Here is a 10,615-nt window from a genome sequence, read left to right on the forward strand (position 1 = left end):
AAGAAGGAGATTGAGCGTCTAACTAAAGAGCTAAACACTCTTAAGTTAGCTCATGAAACTACCTTGGAAAATCATCGAGAACTTTTAAAGACTCATGAGAAGTTACACTTTGAAAAGCTCAACCTTGAGCAAGAGCATCGGTTCGAAAAAGCGATCAATGATGATCTTCGCAAGAAAAGTTCTTCTTAAATTGCCAAGCATTTACTCTTTCCTACTTACATGCCACAAGTTAAATCTATCAACAAGAGTAAGAAAGATTTTTCTTCTTGTAGTAACAATAATCATGCTAAACCCTATGATGTTGCTTCTAGTAGTTCTCTTGATTCCACTAATGATTCTCTTAGCCAAGTTACACTTGAGCAAGAAAATAGCTTATTGAAGGGAATTATAGAGAAAGGTGTTTACAAGAGCCTTGCCGGAAGTAAGCAATTTGAGGAAATTGTACGCAAGCAAGGAAGATATCGGAAGAATCATGGTGTCCATTTTGAACGAAAGTTCAATGCCAATGAAGTTGAGTGGGAAGAAGATCAATACCCCAAGATGAAGTTTGTTCCTCAACAAGAGAAGTATGATCCTACTTCTTTCCAAGGAACACAAGCTCAAGATGATCTTCCACCACAAGACCACAAGCAAAAAGGCAAGGATAAGCTTCAAGAGGATATTGATGCATTTGAGGAAGCTCCCAAAGCCTTGGTCAAGTGGGTTCCTAAGACTACATCAAGTTCTACTTCATCAAGTACGACTACAACTCCAACGATTCCCATCAAGATGGTGTGGATCCTGAAGAAGAAGAACTAGAGAGTTCTTGAGGGTGACTCCGCCAAAATACTTCACTCATATCATTTTGGCGAGGACAAGTGCAAAAAACTTCCATATCTTGCACTAGTTTAAGGAGTCACAAACCCTCTTGTTGGTAAGACAAGGGACAAGGTAACCTACCTTTCATGGACATCATCCTATGTGAACATCACTCTATGTCTATGGATATCCTTGTTTGTTCCTTGTGGGACTAACCCGTGTAGGTATTGAAAGTGCAACTCACTCCAAAGGATTGCTCTAAAAGATCTACATCAACATTGAGCATCTACATTTTCAATACCTACATGAAGTCATCATCGACAAAATCCAAGGTTAGTTCATCCCTCTTAGGGGGGATATCACATCAAGGGGGAGCTTTACTCTAATCAATTGAGGTAAAGCAACTCAAATGGTGTGAACACAACAATGCTTTATGTAAAAGTGGCAACCCCACTTGTCCTTAAACGATGAGTATGACCTACAATCAAATGTTCTCATTTGACTCCTAAGTCAATATACTCATACATAGATGACCTAGTCATCGCCAAATTGCTTGATAGGTGCTAGAGTGATTGTGCATGCTTTGTCACATATTTCATTTGCCATCTTATTGTGTGAGCATGACGGTTGCATATTTTACTCATTCGAGGACATCCATTTGTTGCTTTGATTGTTTGGCTTTTTCTCTTTTGCCAAATGGATGGACAAGAATGCCTAAGAACTCCCTCTAGCTATCTATTCTTTTCTCGTCTCAAACTCTATTCATGCTACATCACAAAGTTTGATCAAGTCACATTCGAACCACTCTGTGTGAGGAGCACTTGGAGTCCCCGATTCGTCAGAGACTTAAACTTCCAAAACCTCTTTGTGCATTTTGGTATGACCGAGTCATCCATTTCGGTCACACCGAGATCACTAAGTTGATCTAGGTTTTCAATCTTGGTGCAACCGATTAGAACTTTTCGGTCACACCGAGTTGCAGCAACCGCTTGCGATTCTGCATCTCGGTGCCACCGAGTTGTTCCACTCGGTCACACCGACAGGGTTGTGATATATATACCCACGGGTGAGATTTTGGAAATTCCTTGAAAACCTCTCAGCCCGCGCGTGTCCTACTCTGCCGCCTCGGGTCTCCGGATCGTCCTCTCGCCGCCAGCGACCTCCTGCCATTGGTTTCTGTCGCCATCAACGGATTTCTGCCCCTCCGTTCCCGCCGTAGCGAACTCCACCGAATTAGGGTATGAGTTCGATCTTTTGTGCTATTCCTTTAACTCCGATCCGTAACACATTACTTTGCCATGATCATGACCATGTATGCAATCAATCTATCCACTGAAAACATCCCTTAGGTTAGGTTTGATTTGAAAATTTAGGCTTAGGTCTCCGCCGAACTCATCTCGGACCGACCGAATTGTAGAAATCGGCCTCACCGATTTGGCTTAGGCCATTGCAGTTGCACTTTCGGTCTGATCGAAAACTACAAATCGGTGTGACCGAGTTCGATTCTTTGTGAAACCCTAGCAGTCTCGGTGCCACCGAACTGTGACTCGGTCTGACCAAGTTCACTAGTTTAGGTTCCAAAAGCTGCTTCGGTATCACCGAGTTTACAAATCGGTAGCTCCGAAATGCTTTCTATGAAGAACTAAAACTAAGCTTTTAAGTCATTCTTGTAAAAACTCTACACTTTGTGATGCTCATCCACTCTACCTCATCTATATCTATTCACAGGGTCTGATGTCAGTAAGTTTGCAGATATGTCTGACCAGAGCGAGAGCCAGAACAAGTCAGAGGAACATATGCAGTTGAGTGAGGGCACTAGTCCCTCCAACACTTCTGATGATGGAAGCAGGAGCACACCAAGCAACTTGCCCAAGGCAGCCACCAGAACAAGGAAGAAGAAGACCTCAGATTCTGAAGATGAGGATTATGTGGCTGTTGAGGAGGAAGTCAGCTCCAAGAAGGTGCTAAATAGAGAATATGGCTCAGCTGCTACAACAAAGCCAGGGATGCACAAGAAGGCTCCAGCAAAGAGGATTCCCATGTCTAAGGCCAGAGTCTCAACTGCTGAAACCTCCAAGGCAACTGAAGAGGCAGTTGGAGAAGGAAAGAAAATGAACACATAAGCTTGGATATGTACACTATCTGTTGTCTGGTTTGCCTACCATTAACTGGATCTGAAGGCACACATTGTTACCCAAGTCAGGAGATCACAAGATGATCAGAGGAAAATCCATCAACACGCTGCAAATTTTTGATGTTCCCCAGAAATTCAAAGTTATGAGCTTGATTGTAGAAACGATCAAAAGGACTGCTGCTGATCAAAAGAGGAGTTGTGGGTATGCTCCACATATTCAGGAGCTCATCAATTCTAAGATGGGCACAGGGACTTATTTGCTAGACAAGGAGCATCTACCTCTATATCCTGAGTTTGAAGACAATATTGTTGTGATGAATGAGGAAGAACCATCATTAGCTCAAGTCCAGGAGAAGAGAGCCAAGGAAAAGGTTGAGAAAGCTGCCCAGATGCCAAGTGTTGGAGAGGCATCTCGAGTCTTCCTGAAGAGCAAGCAAGATCAATTTGGCTATCTAATTTAAGCTACACTGAGGATTGAGAAGGGCTTGGCCACCCTGACTCAGAATCAGGAGAGCCTGGAGAGGATTATGGAGACAAAATTCTATGATCTTGATCTAAAGGTGACTGAGATTCAGACTGTAGTTGAGCATCTTCAGGAGGAAGTAGAGGAGAGGAAAGGAAAAGCAACCACTGATGCTTTTCAGCGTGTGCCACAAGGTCCAAGGTCTGCTGCAGTGCCAGTCTCAGATGCCAGAGCATCAGTGTCAGCACCAGCAGCTACAGCTCCAGTGCCACCTCCAGCACCCACTCCATCAGCTTCAACTACATCGTCGGAAGCCTTCGTCCTTGGAGTTCTATCTACACCACCTCCCAAAGACCAAGCCTGAGAGACGTATAGAACTATGCATTTTCAAACTTTTTGGTAACTTGTTGCCAAAGGGGGAGAAATATGTATAGATCATAGGCTTCGAGAGAGAGTGTCTTGCTTTTTATCTCTCTTGCTTTTGGTTGAACTTTTTGTGTCCTTGTGAGATACTTATGTGATCATGTGGTTGATCATATCCTACATTAACATTTGGTTCAATGATGCTATCCTTTATATTCCATATATGATCATTCACTTGCTTGGTGATGAGTGCATGCTTCTAATTTCTATCATTTTGAGTGCTCCACCAAGATGTATGTGACATGGAAGAGTAACCCATGATCCTAATCGATTGCGCATTTGCATTCAAAAGCAAATTTTAAATAATGCACAAATTTAGGGGGAGATCTTGCTTATCACATACTTCTCAAAGCGATGATGTTTTTTAATCTTATAATCATTTGTCGAAGCTTTGATCTATATGTTGTCATCAATTACCAAAAAGGGGGAGATTGAAAGTGCAACTATCCCTGGGCGGTTTTGGTAATTCCTAACAACATATAGCTCATTGAGCTAATGCTACTTGAAGATAAATATTTCAGGAAAATCTCAATGATTGGCATGGCATGGGTTAGAAAGTAAACCCCTCAAAATGCTAAGGACAAAAGATTGGCTCAAGCTCAACGCACAAGACTCTACATTTTACTTTTAGTGATCCAAGATCACATTGAGTCCATAGGAAAAGCCAATACTATTAAAAGGGGGTGAGGTGTTGCTTAATGAGTTGCTTGCTCAAAATGCTTAGTGATATGCTCCAAAAACCCTCAACTACTTTCCCATATCCACATATGCCCCAAACCAAAAGTCAAATTCGGCCCCACCGAAATCTTCTATCCGGCGCCACCGAGTTCACTTGACATAGCTACTGCCAGAAACCCTAGTCACTTCGGTCTCACCGATAGGGATCTCTATCTCACCGAGATGGGATTGCAAACTCTCTATTTCCCTTCGTAATGTTTCGATCCAACCAAGATGAGCGATCGGTCCCACGAAGATTGCAATGCAAACTCTCTGTTTCCCCTTCGTAACGTTTCGGTCTAACCGAGATGAGCAAATCGGTCCCACCGAGTTTGCCTGACCAACTCTCTGTTTGCCTATTACCAAAATCGGTCCCACCGAGTTTGTGTAATCGGTCTCACCGAGATTACGTTATGCCCTAACCCTAATGGAATCGGTCCCACCAAATTGACATATCGGTCCCACCGAAAATCCTAATGTTCACATTTTGAACTAAATCGGACTGACCGAGTTATATGATTCGGTCCCACCGAGTTTGGTGATTTGTTTGTAATGGTTAGGTTTTGTGTGCAGGCTATGTATACCCCTCCACCCACTCTTCATTCATGGAGAGAGCCATCAGAATATGCCTACACTTCCAACATACATTTTCTGAGAGAGAACCACCTACACTTGTGTTGAGGTCAAGTTATTCCAATCCAACAACATAAATCTTGATCTCTAGCCTTCCTCAAGTTGCTTTCCACTCAAATCATCTTTCTACCAAATCAAATCCTATGAGAGAGAGTTGAGTGTTGAGGAGACTATCATTTGAAGCACAAGAGCAAGGAGTTCATCATCAACACACCATATATTACCTTTTGGAGAGTGGTGTCTCCTAGATTGGCTAGGTGTCACTTGGGAGCCTCTGTCAAGATTGTGGAGTTGAACCAAGGAGTTTAGATGGGCAAGGAGATCGCCTACTTCATGAAGATCTACCCTAGTGAGGCAAGTCCTTGGTGGGCGATGGCCATGGTGGGATAGGCAAGGTTGCTTCTTCGTGGACCCTTAGTGGGTGGAGCCCTTCGTGCACTCGCGCAACCGTTACCCTTCGTGGGTTGAAGTATCCATCAATGTGGATGTACGATAGCACCACCTATTGAAACCATGCCAAAAATCTCTGTGTCTACATAGCGTTTGCTCCCTCCAAAATCCTCCCTTAACCTTCATATGCAATTGTTTTACATTCCGCTGCTATACTCTTAAAATTGCATGTGTAGGTTGATTACTTGTTTGTGCTAAGTTGCTAAAATCTGCCAAGACTTAAAATTGGAAAAAGGCTAGATTTTTATTTGGTCAAGTAGTCTAATGACCCCCTCTAGACATACTTCCGATGCTACATGGACCATGACATAAAAGAATGATGGTGGGAAATATATCTCAAGTTCACATAGTATTGAAATGATCTCCTCTCGTAGTTGTGTCAGATGCCTCACACTAATCGACTTTCGATACATAGCATTGAAAAAGTTGCATAAGTCAATGAGTGTGTTGCAGACGTGATCGTCCATTATCCCTCTGAGAGCTAACAGAAGTAATTGTGTCATCATCACACGACAGTCATGCGACTTCATTGGCTAAACCTTTGCTTTTTCGAGTCAAGATACCTGTGTATGAGTCCCGAGTAGCCGAAAGGAATTTTCATGCCGTCGAGGCATTTGAAAACTTGAGAAAGCTCATCCTCATCAAGAGTGAAGCAAGCTGGTGGGAATAATCATCTTTGGGTTTGGACATAGTTTTGCCCTGGGTTGACTTGTTGGCTTTGGCTTTTTTTCCTTCACCTTGTCCTTGGTTGTAATGGACGAGGAGGGTTGAAGCTCTTCCCTAATACCGATATCTTTCAAGTCTTGTCTAGCCCTCGGACCATGTTTACTCTTTTCTGGCATGTCAAATAGTGTGCCAAGCAAACTCTCGCACACATTTTTTGTGATATGCATCATATCAAGAGAATGAGGCGTACTGAGTAGTTCCCAATACTCCAAGCCGCAGAAAACAGACGTCCTTTTCCATACTTTTAGCGGCGTTTTCTCAGTCTTCTTTCTTTTCTTTCCCGCCTTAGGGCAATCTTTCCAATTCATTAACATTTGTAAGATTTCTACTCCAGGCCTCTTACGCTATGGCCCTCGGGTCTCATCAGTGTTATCAAACAGATCTTCACGATTTCTTCACTCGCCATCTTTGTGAAGCCACCTTCTATGGCCCATGAACACTGTTTTGCTAATTCCCTTTTTTAATAGATGCCGAAAAGATGTGTCATCCATACATTTAACATAACCACGGTGTCCATGGCACGCATGTCCAGAAATATATCCATAACCCAAATAGTCATGAACGGTCGTGAGCAATGCTACTCTCATGTGAAAATAATTTCGTTTGCTAGCATCCCAGGTTTTGACCCCTTCGGGCTTCCATAATATTTCAAACTCCTCCTTCTATAGCTCAAGATATGTGTTGATGTCATTGCCAGGTTGGGTTGGCCCTTGAATTAGCATAACCATGTGAATGTACTTTTGTTTCATGTAGAGCCAGGGCGGAAGGTTGTACAACCATACAAATACAGACCATGTATTATGTGTGCTACTCTGGTTGCCAAATGGATTTAGTCCATCACTACTGACGTCCAACCTAGGGTTTCTTGCTTCAGCTACGAATTCTGGTTCTAAATTGTCTAGTGCTTTCCACTGACAACCATCTATGATATGTCTCAGAATCCCATCATTTTTAGACTTTCTTGTCTTGGGCCAAGTCATGTTCTTTGCTTCCTTCGGGTCAGCGAAATATTGCTGCAAGGGAGGAAACACCGGAAGGTACCATACAACCTTTCGAGGTTCCTTCTTTCCAGGGTTGTATCGAGGTTCGTTGCATGTTGGACACTTAGTTTTGTTCTCGTGCTCATTCCTATATAAGATGCAATCATTTATGCATGCGTGGTATCTTACATGCGGCAAATCAAGTGGACACACAATCTTCTTCGCATCATCTACACTATGAGGCACCAAATTCCCCTTCGGCAAAACTTTATGTAAATATTCCAATGTAGCATCCAGACTTGCATCTGTACTCTTGAATCTTGCCCTGATGTCTAGAAGTTTGAGCGTGACGTGCACGCGGGTGTGCTCGGGATTGCAACCTTCATACAGTGGAGTTTTCGAGTCTGTTTCCAGTTACGCCAACTTTAGAGCCTCTTTAATAGCATCTCTCTCGGTTCTCATCTTATTCCTAAGAGATCTTTGACATGAGGATGTTGTAGCATTGTAGCCAATGACATATCTTGTGTGACAGTCTCATGATCCTCTTCATGTTCGGGTGGCATTTTATCATTTCCTCCTCCATGCGCATGTGCATTTTTTCCTCCATCTGGCGGCTCTTCATCGCCAAAGTTTTCCGCATCATTGTTTCCTCCTTCATCATCGCTAACATCCTCCTAACCATGCTTTGTCCATCATGTATAACCTTCAACGAATCCACGACGGAGCAAGTGCGCCAGCCCGCTTCCATCGAACGAGTTGTGCAAAACTCCATTTTCGCATGTCGAACATGGACATAATATCTGCACTTCACGCTTTTGTATAATATATTCCACTGCGAAATTGAGAAAGGCCTTCACACTCCGATCCATATTGAATCATTCGATAGGCGGCGATCAACTAGCACTGCAAAGGTAAAAGTACTAAAATAATTAGATATATTAGCAATGACATGGCATAAAAAATTTCGGCATGACCTTTGCTAAAAAAGGAACATTATTAGTGCCAAAATTTGACGAAACATAAATGAATCAATGTTTCGCCAAAACATTGGAAACTCTAGTTGTAGACATTCATGCAAAATGAAACATATCGATATCGCACAACACAAAAATAATTCACGAGCATTGTGCAATTTCTATAGCTAGCAACTAATGACACACACACATATACACATCCATCACACATATACAAAAAAGTATTTCCCTAGTTTTTGAGAACCAAGGTATCAATCCAGTAGGAGGCTACGCGCGAGTCCCTCGCACCTGCACAAAACAAATAAATCCTCGCAACCAATGCGATAAGGGGTTGTCAATCCCTACACGGTCACTTACGAGAGTGAGATCTGATAGATATGATAAGATAATATTTTTGGTATTTTTGTGATAAAGATGCAAAGTAAAATAAAAGCAAAGTAAAAAGCAAAGGAAATAACTAAGTAGTAGGAGATTAATATGATGAAGATAGACCTGGGGGCCATAGGTTTCACTAGTGGCTTCTCTCGAGAGCATAAGTATTCTACCGTGGGTGAACAAATTATTGTTGAGCAATTGACAGAATTGAGCATAGTTATGAGAATATCTAGGTATGATCATGTATATAGGCATCACGTCCGAGACAAGTAGAGCGACTCCTGCCTGCATCTACTACTATTACTCCACTCATCGACCTCTATCCAGCATGCATCTAGAGTATTAAGTTAATGAAAACAGAGTAACGCCTTAAGCAAGATGACATGATGTAGAGGGATAAGCACATGCAATATGATGAAAACCCCATCTTGTTATCCTCGATGGCAACAATACAATACGTGCCTTGCTGCCCCTACTGTCACTGGGAAAGGACACCGCAAGATTGAACCCAAAGCTAAGCACTTCTCCCATTGCAAGAAAGATCAATCTAGTAGGCCAAACCAAACTGATAATTCGAAGAGACTTGCAAAGATAACCAATCATACATAAAAGAATTCAGAGAAGATTCAAATATTGTTCATAGATAGACTTGATCATAAACCCACAATTCATCGATCTCAACAAACACACCGCAAAAAGAAGATTACATTGAATAGTTCTCCATAAGAGAGGGGGAGAACATTGTATTGAGATCCAAAAAGAGAGAAGAAGCCATCTAGCTAATAACTATGCACCCGTAGGTCTAAGGTGAACTACTCACACTTCATCGGAGGGGCTATGGTGTTGATGTAGAAGCCCTCCGTGATCGATGCCCCCTCCGGCGGAGCTCCGGAACAGGCCCCAAGATGGGATATCGTGGATACAGAAAGTTGCGGCAGTGGAATTAGGGTTTTGGCTCCGTATCTGATCATTTGGGGGTACGTAGGTATATATAGGAGGAAGGAGTACGTTGGTGGAGCAACAGGGGGCCCACGAGGGTGGAGGGCGCGCCTGGGGGGGGGGGTTGGGGTAGGCACGCCCCTACCTCGTGGCCTCCTCTTTTGTGTCTTGACGTAGGGTCCAAGTCTCCTGGGTCTTGTTTGTTGAGAAAATCACGTTCCCGAAGGTTTCATTCCGTTTGGACTCCGTTTGATATTCCTTTTCTTCGAAACCCTAAAACAGGCAAAAAACAGCAATTCTGGGCTGGGCCTCCGGTTAATAGGTTAGTCCCAAAAATAATATAAAAGTGGATAATAAAGCCCAATAATGTCCAAAGCTGTAGATAATATAGCATCACTACAAAAAAAAGACACATCCGTGACATTTTGGGCCGAACGAATTTTTTTTCTGTCATACATATGACACTTCTATGACGATAATTGTGATAAAACCCGGTATCATCATAGATGTGGTGGGCTCCTACTTCTATGACAAAAAATCATGACAGAAAATGGGCTTTTCGTCCTGGGCGGGCCGGAGATGCAGCTGCATGACATTCTTTGGGCCGTCCATGACGAAAAAAACCGTGGTAGAAGCGAGGGGGAGGAAATTTTCGGGGAGTTCCGGTTACGGTGGGAGGTCGGGGGCCGAGCGATGTACGTTTCTCTCGTACACGTACGCGCGTGTGTGCGAGGCGTTGGGCTCTAACTGAACCCGAGCGATTGCACTGCAGGCTACGCGTTACTGAACCCGAGCGATCGATTGATGGCTGTTAACTGAACCCGATCGAGCGATTCCTTTTCTACTGCTGCTAACTGAAGTCGATCGATGGTATGAACAGTGAGCGTTGCGCGCGGGGGGGGGGGGGGGTGGATGAACAGTGAGCGGTGGCGTTGCCTCTGGATGAACAGGACCCCGTGGTGTGGTGGAGGGCTGGATGAACAGTAGATGGTGGAGGGGTGCC

At 43.4% G+C, this 10,615-nt stretch overlaps 1 pseudogene; it reads right to left on the reverse strand.

The window, feature by feature from the left end:
• Window positions 1–7,006: 7,006 nt before the first annotated feature.
• LOC147970711 (uncharacterized) lies at window positions 7,007–8,205 on the reverse strand (annotated as a pseudogene).
• Between the last annotated feature and the right edge of the window lie 2,410 nt (window positions 8,206–10,615).

Source organism: Triticum urartu, chromosome 5A (genome assembly GCF_056163025.1).
Source record: "Triticum urartu cultivar PI428250 chromosome 5A, HENAU_Tu73, whole genome shotgun sequence".
NCBI classification, from domain to species: domain Eukaryota; kingdom Viridiplantae; phylum Streptophyta; class Magnoliopsida; order Poales; family Poaceae; genus Triticum; species Triticum urartu.